Source organism: Polypterus senegalus, chromosome 15 (assembly GCF_016835505.1).
Source record: "Polypterus senegalus isolate Bchr_013 chromosome 15, ASM1683550v1, whole genome shotgun sequence".
Classification (NCBI taxonomy): Eukaryota; Metazoa; Chordata; class Cladistia; order Polypteriformes; family Polypteridae; genus Polypterus; species Polypterus senegalus.
The window spans coordinates 112,481,648-112,494,484 of NC_053168.1; positions in this window are offsets into that span (position 1 = coordinate 112,481,648).

Below are 12,837 nucleotides of genomic sequence, written 5' to 3' on the forward strand. Positions count from 1 at the left end.
AAATCAGACCCTGACTTGTATGCCCATTCAAAAATGTGACACTTCATTTTTTTTTAACATCTTTTTGCCTCCTCCAATCTTGCACCAGTTTCTCAGATGCATTGAATTTTGTTGCAGCAGCACAGTTACCAATTTCTTTCGCTACTTCAATGATGTTTAATTTAAAACCAGCTTCATATTTTCTTCTGATCAAACACTCCATCGTAGATAAGGGATGCTCTTATGATAAATGTGTATGAGAGTGTGAGGTACAAAAAAACACAAATCAGTGCAAACATTGCTTTGGAATAGTTTGGGTATTACCATGTGGCCACGTAGGCACAATAGAAAGAGAAAGAGAGGTTAGGAGCACACGCTGATACAGCACATTGCCACATTCACATAGAAAAAAAAGGCAGTGTGCTCTGTGGTTACTCTTACAGGTGGGCATAACATATCATCTTGGACCAATAATCTCTTGGACCAATAATGCGAGTTTTCCTCATTCAACTTATACGAGTGACATTATAAAATACCAGAAATTATACAGTAAAATCAAGTGCCGACTTATCCGTGGGAGAACTTATCCGTGAGTATATACGGTCGTTATAAAGTTGGCTACACAGTGTTATGGTGTATGAAATCTGTACATTTTGGTTTCCATTTTATTTTGTTCGAGACAAGACAACAGATGACACTAAGACAAATCAAAGCAGGTTTTTTTTCCCTTACACCTTACTTTTATAACAGTTGTTCACAGCTTAGTGCAAATTTGGTATTTACAGCCTGAGAAAGGATGCTGAGCCATGTCTCAGGCTATTGATTACTTTATGGATGGACATCTGGAACAAAAATTTGGTTTACAGCCTGGGAAAGGAAGAACTACTGGCACCTCAGAGTACATTAAAGGTTTTGTTGTTTGGGAAAACGGACAGTGAATTAATTCATCAATCATTTTGACAGCCAGCCAATCAGGTGCATGTGTTGTGAAACCAAGGCATAACATTTCATAATAAATATCCCTTGGTTTGAAAGCAACGTCAGACAGAAGAAAGCAAAGAAGAAGAAGAAGGAGAAGAAGAGGAACGGACGAAGACGGCACTGGTCGTCAGAAAAGCAACATGATCAATTGCTAAATCAGACGCCTCCCTTGGACACACAGTTTATTCATCTAAGAACTACTTCTAATCAAATAATCCTAAAATAAAACACACAAATTAAATATTCTGAGTCTTATTTAATAAGCTGAAAAATTGAAATTTGCATCCCCCAACACACCAAATAATCTTTTGGCTTTTGTATTTGCCTTTCTTTTTGGTTCTGATACAGGATTATTTTTGTCCTTCTACTCTTGATATGCACTTTGTTTTGTCACCAACAATGCACCTTGTGGTCCACTTTACTTTTCTGTGCTGTCCAGTTTCCATTTTGCAGCAGAACACCTCCAAAATCAGGAATGAGAGTACTTTTATTTTCACAGAAAGTAAACTCAGTTTTCCATGAATAAGTAACTCTTAGTATTAAAAATTGTGCCTAACAGGCAGATTAAATTCCCACTTGGGTGCGTTGGGAACAATCCCTCGGGAGATGTTCTAATACTGTCTGTGATGAATGACATACAACAATTCCCCTCACTTTTATGCTTTTAATAAACATCAAAAGGTGTGAGACAGGACAAGACAATCCTCCGGAGTTCTCTGCTGTCATTTGGGATGTCCAGGGTAACACAATTCCAGTTTCCAGCTGAACAGAGGGCAGGACAGAAGCCGAGGTCTCTTGACATCTCTAATCCGTTTTAATCTTCTCCTGTGACCCTCAACATGTCCTGGAAAAGAAGTCAACAGTGTGATCTGTGATAGTCCTTCTACCAGTTTCCTCTTTTTCTGCTGCTCATTAGTGACCCGTCACCAGTGCTGGATTAACCATATAAGCAAAGTAAGCACATGCTTAGGGCATCAAGGGTAAAGGGGGCACCACAAAAAATGTTCATGGCCGAATTTATCACATAAATTATTAAATTAATTAAATTTATAGCCATTTTCAAAATTTAATGAAAAATGAATAATGCCTCCCTATACCTCCCTATGCCGTAACTGTTCATAGATGGCGCATTACACAGTGCGTTCTGCATACTGGTGCCATCTACGATGGGGAATTCCTGTTTCATGGTGATTCCCTTAAACGCCATGTTATGTCAAAATATTGTGAAAATAATTTGATTCAAAACAATGTTTTTATATTTTTAAATAATAGTTAATAGTTGATCAAAAATTATTATCACATAATTGTTGTGTTTCGTGAATTATCTGTTACTTAACTTAAAATAAATTTCTAGTATGTAGAAAGCGTTATTTTCTGTTTTAAGCAAAAACAAAAAATCGTCCCAGTTTGAGGAAAAAATATTCTGTTAAGTCTATTTAATTCTATTTTTGGATATTTTTAAATTCATTTACATTATATAAAAGTGAAAATCGTACAGCTGATTACTATTGGATAAAATTGTTTATAACTTTTTTACTAATAAAGATTTATTAACAAAATTTTCACAAAATATTCTTCAAATCTTATACTAACAATATGTGTAAATAGATTTGCTAAATTGACACAAAAGCCATAAATAGATTCAATAATGAAAATGGTAAATCTACGGTTTTCATGTCAAATTAAAAACCGTACATTTTAAAAAAACCTTTAAAATCGACCCCAAACGTTAAAATTTGTAAAATTTTGGATGCCATTGTCTCTTCAAGTAATGATAAAAACGCGATCAGATCTTTATCGAAAAGCAGTACTGCACAAAATAAATTTTTAAATCAATTTTGGGGTTAAAGTCAATTTCTACACGTTTTGGCAGGAGATTGGATAATTTGTAGTCCTTAGAACAATGGCAGATAAAATTAATATTTGTGGCCATTTAAGCCAGTTTGTAGTCACTTTGAGACCTAAAACATTCACCTTAAATATGAGATGTAAAATATTTCAAAAAAGCTGAAACAAAATCTGTGCTAATTGATATTTTGGAATTTGGTTTGTTTCATCAAAAACTAGAAATTTTTTATGAAAATTTTGGTCCTAGTCTCATTTTGATACAACAATTTTCACGACCCCTAGGAACTATTAAAGTCATTCGGTTTATGACATGGAGGCGGCAGTTTTGCAGTTTTTAATGCATATAACCGCTCTAAGCAGTACATTGCCATATGACTTTAACTGTCATGAATTTTTGCCATTTTTATTATTTAATTTATTTATGGCTTTTGCATTCATTATTTAGCAAATCTTTTACACACATTCTTAATATTTTAGGTTTAAAGAATATTCTGTGAAAATTTTTTAAGCAAATCTTTCTTAGTAAAAAAGTTATCAATAATTTTATCCAATAGTAATCAGCTGTACGATTTTCACTTTTACATAATGTAGTTTACAGATAATTCTTTTTTCTACTTCCTGCTTAGAATTCATAGAATCCTTTATACGGCACTTGTCAGCCCCCCCCTCCACCCACCTTAAAAGCACATGATTCAGCATCAGCAGTAAGCTGGGAATTAAAATGTCTATTATTCAGTTTATGAAATGCATAACTGTGTTGAATGCCACATAATAATTCAAATAACATATTCTGGATGCCTTATCTTTATTATGTATACAAGCAGATGTGTTACGTAAGATTGATTATGAAGAGTTTGCAAGGAAAAAAAGTAGGAGAAATAAAATGAAGCATACAAAAATAAACATTATTTTCCTTCTTACTATAAGTATATTTTGTTTAATTTAGAATTTTCGATAATAAAATAAAATTTTACTGTATTTTCTACTTTGTTATTGTTTTAATATTTTCAATTATTAGTGTAAGGGGGCACCAAAATTACTCAGTGCTTAGGGAATCTAAGGGTCTTAATCCGGCCCTAAAAATAACTCACTGTTCCAGTGTGGTGCTGAGGTGTCACCTGTTGCATGGCTGCACTCGGGTCCCAATCTGGGTGGTTCGTTGTGTCGTGAGTGCAGCAATGTGCTGTATCAGTGCATGCTCCCAACCGTTCTTGTCTGTATTTAGAAAAAAAGGCAAGTTAACTAGAATATAATTCATGAATAAATTGTTCTCACACTGCAAAAATTTAGGAAGGATGCTCAGTGTGTTCTTTTCTTTGTGCAGATGCATGCTCCGTTTCTGTACGTATTTTCCCGTCTGCCTTACTGGTCTGCGCCTACTGAGGCTGACACAACAGTACACATCACAGTTCACAACAATTCTTACTGGCACCCTGCTCCTGTGTGCATGTCCTGTCTGGACATTTGCAGACTCTTTGTGTTACGTAAGGCAGCAGACAAGATGGAGAAAGCGAGTGAAGGATGCTACAAAATACACAAAAAGGCCCGAACAGGACCTCACTAGTCTGCCCCGTACCCTTATGTAATGTAAACGCTGGCCCGGACACACACAGACGGACATCTTAAGTTCACCCAACACACCGTTTATTTACAATATTTACAAGTTTGTAGTGCATCAACCCCAGTGCCTCTTGCACCAATTCCCCCAAAGTCCAGGGCTCACAGTCTCTGTGCCTTTTCTTCCTGGCCGCCTCCAGTCCTCTCCCCAGCTCTGTCTCGCTACCTTGCGACATCCACCAATGACTGGAGGGAGGCGGCCCCTCTTATGGGAACCCGGATGGGTTCCAGCTGCTTCCCGGCAATTAGAGTTGGCCACACCCTGTGTGGCAGAAGTGCCGCTGCGCACCCGAAGCCGTCCGGTGTCCCTGTCGTCTTCCCCGGCACTTCCTGGTGTGGCGGAAGTGACGGGCTCCCGGGATAAATAGGCACTGGGGCGCCGCCTGGCGGTGGCCACGGGTTCCTACAGGGCTGGGCTTCCAAGCCCCCTACCCGAGGCCTCCTGCATAACCAGGATGGACACCCCCTCTCGGTCTGGAGGAGGCACACGCCCTCCTCTGGTCCTCCAAGGCGTCCCGGCCGGGCTCCAGCCCCGGCCGGGGACCACAGTAGTTATAACTACTGTCACACATGTGCGATTAGGAGGCAGTCAAAGAGCCCGGAGGTGAGTGAAATATCTCGAGACAGAGGGTCATCACGTGGTACTTACCCAAATCTCTTTTATCAACAGAAAAATGGAAGACAAATAAAACCTCAACTTCTGGCTTCCAAAATGGCCGCAACTACGTCACTTCCTGTGGACCCGATGACGTCACTTCTGGTTTCCCAGATCACCTCACTCCAGTCATTTCCTGCCAACCATTTCCTGTCCCCATAATCCTTTGTGTATATAAATGCCATTTTCATTCAGTAAAATTGTTCACTGTAATTCAACTACATTGAATCGATTTATTTCTTTATTGTCTGCACAACAATATACGGGGATGGTCCCCAAAACTTTGTGATTGACTGTGTGATATTTTTTATTCACTAAGACTCTTTCAACACCACACTCTCCAAAAGCAAGCTTCCAAAATGGAGCATTGGCTTTAAAAGTGCAAATAAAATACTTTAAATTAGAAAGCAGACAATTAGAAAAGAGAACATGCCATTAAGCCCAATGAGCTTGTCTGTCCTTTCACCTCAGTTGTCCAAAGTAACATCAAGTCGAGATTTAAAGGTCCCTAAAGTCTTACAATTCACTTCACTACTTGGTAATTGATTCCACATGTCGATGGTTCTTGGCGTGGAGAAAAACCTCCTAACATTTGTGAGAAATCTGTCCTTAACAAATTCCCAACCATGTCACTGTGTGCATTTTGCTGAATTTCAGTTTTGCAATTTCTTTGATAATTTCAAACACTTCTGTCATGTCACTTCTTAGTCTGTCTTTGCTTAATCCTTTATTCTCTCTTTACAGCTCATATCTCTTACTCTGGACTCAACTGTGTTGCTCTCCTTGGACTTTCTGTGGTGCTGCTATGATGTGAGAAAATTTCTTTTAATAAAGCACATTTTAACACAGCTTTCACTGACCAGTGCTGTACCTACAAAGAATAGTAATAATAATAATAATAATAATAATAATATTAATAATAATAATAATATTAATAGTAATTCTGCGGTGGGCTGGCACCCTGCCCAGCGGTTTGTTTCCTGCCTTGCACCCTGTGTTGGCTGGGATTGGCTCCACCAGACCCCCTGTAGTTAGGATATGGCGGGTTGGATAACAAACATGTGAAAATAATAAATAAATGATAAAATAAGAAGAAGCGAAATAAACACAATACATACTGTAATAGATAACAAATATACAATCGTTATATATAATACGCTACCGTGGCTGTTCATTTGTCTGTCCAGGATTTAAAATCACCCTCTAGCTCATAAACCGTTTCACCTACTGACTTGAAATTTAGTACACACATACTATGTCTACTCTCCGCTTTTGGGGTGATGTTTGACCTCCAAGGTTATTCCTCTTTTTATTTTTATTTTATTTTATTGTAGAATCAACTCTCGGCAGTGGCCAGCAGGGTGGTTGTGCAACAACAACAAACATTTATTTATATAGCACATTTTCATACAAACAGTAGCTTAAAGTGCTTTACATAATAAAGAATAGAAAAATAAAAGATGCAATAAGAAAAACAAAAAAAATCAACATTAATTAACATCGAATAAGAGTAAGGTGCAATGGCCAGGGGGGACAGAAAAAACAAACAAAAAAAAAAAACTGGAGAAAAAAATAAAATCTGTAGGGATTCCAGACCATTAGACTGCCCAGTACCCTCTGGGCATTATATCTAACATAAGTGAAACAGTCCTCATTGGATTTAGGGTTCTCATGGAAGGACTTGATGATGATGATGATGATGATGATGGTCACGTAGACTTCTGCCTTTTAATCCATCCATCATTGTTGGAGCATCATGAAGCTTTGAGTAGGTGGAGGTGGCGCAGGCCACCACCACAAAGAAACCGGAAAAAGAAATAGAAAAAGGGAATAGGAGTCAGTACGGATTTTAGAGCCACCATAAGTAATTATTATGAGGAAATTGAACATACAGAGTATCAGGATTAAGTTAAATTGCAGTACATGTGTACGGGGGCTGTTCTCATCCCTACCACCTTTGCCCTCACTTCCCCTACCTTTTCATAGCTTAAATCATTCTTGAGGCAGATTGAAGACTTAAATGCAAGCTTACGTGAAAAATTAAGGAAAACGTACTAAGTAATTGCAACACAAACACTGAGTTAATCAGTTTTAATGCAGAAAAGATGCCGATGAAAGAAGAGACGCAGCGGGCCACTAGGGTGGAGAAAAGAAGAGCTGCTCACGAAGCAGCAAGCGCATCAACCTCTGAGCAAATGAATGGTAAACGTACAGAGAAAGAGGATGAAAACTAGGATTGCTCAAGTCAAGTGTATTCACTGCACGTTATTGTGCAGTGTGCCGTTACTGGTATTTACATAAAACAGCATTGACAAAAAATATGTAAAAACAAATGTGAAAAATAATAAATCAATAATAAAATAATAATAAGAAGAAATGAAATAAACACAAATCAGGGAACAACCCCTGACAGTAACAGACTACAAAGTCAATGTGTCCAAAAATGAACCAAAAGAAGCTAAGATGGCCAAATCACAGGTTGTCAGAATCGGGAACTTTGAGAGTCAGATTTTGTATTACGGCTTTAGTAAGTTAACTCCTGTAGTGCCCTGCGAGGAAAGAAAACGCGCCAAACAACGTTTGCTTAATGCAGGCAAAAACTACTGACTAGTTACTGAGTGTGCTGTAACTAACTAACTCTACAAGTGTTGCCTCTTCCCTCATCACCCCGCCTCCTCCCACAGTGCAGTGCGTGTCAATTGTGTCTTTAGAGGCGCAGCGCTTCCAGCCGCTACACTCTTTCCTTATTTTTGTCCATTTACTTTGGTGCTTTAGTCATTTTTTCTCTTTTCAGACTTAACCTCTTTGAGTTTTCTTATGTTGATATTTTAGTTAACTTATTCATTTCTGTTTAGATAGATAGATAGAGCAGTTCATCTATTTTTTCTCTTTCTTGTTTAGTTATTTTCAGGTATTTAGCTCTTGTTTGTTTCTGTTTATTTACAATTTTGGTTTGTTTCTTTTCCTTGTAATTCATGCTGATTATTATTGATCTTTTATGAATTTTGAATTATCTAATTTAGTTAATAAATTAAACGCAATTACATATTGCAGTTTTGCCTTTTCTCAACTCCTTCTGGGAGTTATTCATACAAACTGGCAAAGGCTGCTGCATTTGTCACGCCACTGTCAGATTTCACCAGAATGAGATCTTGTGGTTTCTGCTTACATGGTGTGCACATCCTGAAATCTGCTGTCACTCTGTGATTGCTGCTTCCTGTTCGAGTGTAGTTTATGTGTTACTTTAAGGACATCTTTCTTTCAGTGACAACCCAGCTCCTTGTTAGGTGTGTGTTAGCAATGGGACCAAACTTTCATGTTTTAAGCATTCAGTCTTCCAAGGTTCAGATGCAGTGCTGCTGAGTGTTGGAATGAGTTACTTTAATTCAAAAGCCATGTCATTTATAGTGCAAATAGCAAAGTTCTGTATTCTAGAACTCATCACTGTGACAAGAAACTACCTAGGTGTAGTATGCCTGTGTCTTAAAAATTAACTTACAATAAAAGCAACCAGAAGGAAAGATTGAGTTAAAATGAAAAAAAAAAAAATAGTTGAATAGACAACTTTGTATTTAAAGTTACACATAATGTCTGTGGTGCTGTATGTTATGTATCAGTTCATACGTATGTATATTCTTATTGATTTTGTTGTCTTTGAATTATTGTTCTTCATATTTTCATGTATTTTCTGTGTGTAATTATCTTGCCTTTTTAATGTTTTGTGAGTGGAGCCCTAGGAGGTGGGCCCACCCTGACTACCCCACTCCTGAGTTCAATCACTGGCTATTTCAGGCAGAATCGAGTAGCTCAAATCAAGAGATCATTGTCTTTGAAGGAGTTTTATTGTGAGTTTCTTGGAATTTTTCTGATTTTGTGATCACTATACTCAGGCTATTCTGACTTAGTATTTTGGGGCCTGCTTGTGTTGGGATTACCTTTTAGGCAACTCTTTTTGTGCTTATTTATTTTTTTTGTTAATAAACTTGATTTATGAAGATCGCTTGTTTGCTCTTCTGTCTACAAGTTGGAGGTTTACAGTCACCCTCTCTCATGTGGTGATTTTGATATCTTTTTAGACTTTTCAGGTTATTTTGCCATCTCCCCATGAGTTCTGAGCAAGCTGGACTGGCTTTGCCTCTTACCACCTGGCCACTGAAGTTCCTGGCCTGCTTTGTGGCTGTGTTTTGGAGGTCTCACAATCATTTTGCTATGTTTGGGACTTCAACTCACAATATTGGGTTGGTGTTGTTTTTATGATTTCTGTTAATTTATTCATGCATCTATACAGTACAGGCTCATAAACTACATAACAGTGTGTTTTGTAGTGGGTGGGTGTGTAAACTGGGCAGGCCTTGGTCTACCTTGCCCTAATATTAGTGCCACACTTGTTCTGTGTAGACATTGTAGGTGTGTGTGAGTTTCATATCAATTCTCCCATTTATGCTAGGAACCCAGGGACATGAATTTAGACACAATGGTGACAATAAACTAGTCCATTAGGTGTGAGAGAATACCATGTGATGAAGTGATTCTTGCTAATCAGAAATCAGCTGACCCATTGACAGTAAAAGCCAAACAGCACATGGTGTTACCCAACCAAACCCTGGCAGTGAACCCCACAAGCACATACACACTGGTTAGTTTTTCAGAGCTTACATGTATACATAGATAAAACAATACCACTATCAACATTTTCTTTTACATTTATTTTCCCAGAATTCTATAATCTATTTGTATGCATTTCAAACTCTTATCCTGTCTTCTGCAAAGCCTCTTGAGTCATAGTCATGTGCCTGCATGTACCATTTTAAACGTTCTGTTTAAATCCATGCAATTAAAAGTAATGCTGGCGTTCCCTTATGAGCAATGTTATATAGTTACAGTTTTAGTCACACAGTTTATTCACATAAAAGCTTAGTCTAAATAATCCTAAAATAAAAACACCAAAATAGAACATACAAAGTAAACATTATGAGTCATATTAAGCAAACTTTTAAATTGTTATCCTTGTTACAAGCAGGAAAACAAAAAAAAACCAAATGTCAGGTAAGTGGTAAGCAAAAGGCAAGTAGGAGGGCCAAAGAACCTTCAGATACGTCATGAAGGTGGCACCTAGCATTCAGGAGAGAGCAGAAAAAAGCTGACAGGTCACCTGCCACAGAAGTCGCGCTTTTAAGCACTGATAGCTGCAGTGTCACATGCTGGGCACCGTGGGGCACATGCACATGCATGGTTAGAGTGCAATACGATCCTGAAAGTCAGCGTGGCAACACAACTCCATAAGGCAGAAAGAACACATCAGCAAAGTACTGTGAGTGATAAAACAATATATACTCACGTTTAAGTTGGGCTTGATTTTACCATATGATTTCTGGTATTGCGGAAAACTCATGGTATTAGTCCAAGAGATTATGATATGCTAACATCCACTTGAGCGAGTAACCACAGAGCACACGGCCTTTTTCTATGTATTGTGCCTACATGACCACACAGTAATACCCAAACTATTCCGAAGTGACGTTTGCACTGATTTGTGTTTTTTGTATCTTACACCCTCATACACCTTTATCGTAAGAGCATCCCTCATCTACGATGGAGCGTTCGATCAAAAAAATATGAAGCTGGTTTTAAATTTAACGTTGTTGAAGTGGCGAAAGAAATTGGTAACTGCGCTGCTGCAACAAAATTCAAAGTGTCTGAGAAACTGGTGCGAGATTGGAGGAGGCAAGAAGATGTAAAAAATAAGATAAATTAAGTTTCATATTTTTGAACGAGCATCTAAGTCGGGGTCTGATTTTATGATCGATTTTTCGGGTTTCAAGACCTGACTTATACACAAGTATATATGGTAAATAAAGCATCCAGAAATACTGTAAACCTCATAATGCCTAGTGATCGCTGCTCATGGGATAGACACATGTTCTAAAAGATACAGTGACAAGAAATAAATGGGTGGATTCCACCTTGGCAGTGTGGTACAGAACAGCTTACAAGCTGGTTGAGTTTTGTGCTTAGCTATGTGCAGAACAAAGGCAGAGGTATAAATAGTTAAGATGTGCACTTACCGCTGAGGGTTGGGGGGTTTGCAGGATGTTGCTCCGAGGGGCACGAGACAGTGTGCTGCTCCACATTGTGAATAGCTGTTGACCAGAGAAGGAAAGTGGCCTAGATGAGAGTGTGGGAAACCACTAGACAATAGCCTGGTTGTGCCGCAATGGAGGTGGACGGTGTAACTCTGGTGAGAGACACTCCATGTTGTGAGGATTCTGGCGTGCGAGTTATTGAGGTGACAACTGAGTGTCGATGGAGAATTGTTGAGGTTTGCACTGGGGGCTCATTTGGGACCTGAGTGAATACCTCAATAGAGACTTTGTATGGTATCGTATTTGTTTTGAATCAATTCGTGAATACTGGAGAAGAGAGTTTGTGTTTGATCATATTAGTTTTGCATTCATTCATTTTGGGCTTTTGCTAGCTTGATCCAGTGTTGTCAGATTGTTTAGATATGTTGAACATGGCAAAGAGAGCAGAGAAGACAGAAGAAGTGCAAACTGACCTCCAGTTTATGTCAGAAATGGACCTGGCGGTTGGCATGGGATCTGGTGTAGGTGAGGGAACAGGAAAGGGGATGGGAAATCACATTGGGAATTAGTCTACTGAGTAACCTGAGGAAGTGGAAGAAGGGAGTGCTTTGGGGAGTGACTCTGAGTTAACAGGAGCCAAGGAAGTGGTGAACACAACGGCTGTTAGCTTATTGGTTTGAACAGTCTCTATGGCTGCATTTTTAACATGTGTCTGGGAGTCATTTACTTTTGTTCTTTCTATTTTTGAATGTTCCACTAATCACTTTTTCATAATTGTTACAAATAAGGCTACGGTTTAATGTTTGGATGACACTGAAGAAAATAAAGAACCTACTGTTTTTTGTAGTAATTTTGTAGTGGTCTTTGTGTCACCTTCCCTCACTGGTTCATTGTCATTAATGACAAGATGCCCAGGGTGTCCTCGTGCTGGGGTTTAGTAGCAATGGGGCATTAGAGCTTCCTTTTAGAATACAATATTCTCAATGACTTACTGTCCTACTTTCCTAGCCTGTCAAAGTAAACATTGCTATTTGAAAGTTTCAGGTGTCAATTCATGCATTAACTCATTGAACCTGGCAGGCTGGTTTTCAGGCCCACTTATCTACCACCATAACAATGATGGCCTGCGTATATCTGTTACACTACGCTGCCGTTACACGACTCTGCTCTCTAAATCTTGCAGTCCACTGCCATAGAGACATATTCTCAAAAGGCCCTTACACCTCTCTACCGGCCTTCACTATATTAGATTATGCACATAATATGCTGCTGTTACGTTACTTACACAAGTTACACTGTTGTTTTTTTAGCTGCAGGCTAATTTTGGTTTTTCTTTTAGACTTGAAGAAGGAAACAGAAAGGCTTTCCATTGTACTTTAGCATAGGATCAACTCAAAACAAAGCATGCATGGTGTGTCTGCCCTTCTGCTCCATGGGAGGTTTCTTTCCTCCCTTTAAAACATCAGCGTTACGATGTGAGAGGTGAGCCACCCCAGTTAAACTCCCCACTTGCCACTGTCCATGGACTGGGTTGCACCGCACCAGAGAGACTTGATATCAGAAGGGGAGATGCTGGGCGATTGATCTAAAGATGGTGTAAATCATGTGAGGTGTTCTTGTGCATTGCGTCTGGCGCTGAAAACTGTTTTGAATCCGATCACTCAAATGACGCAG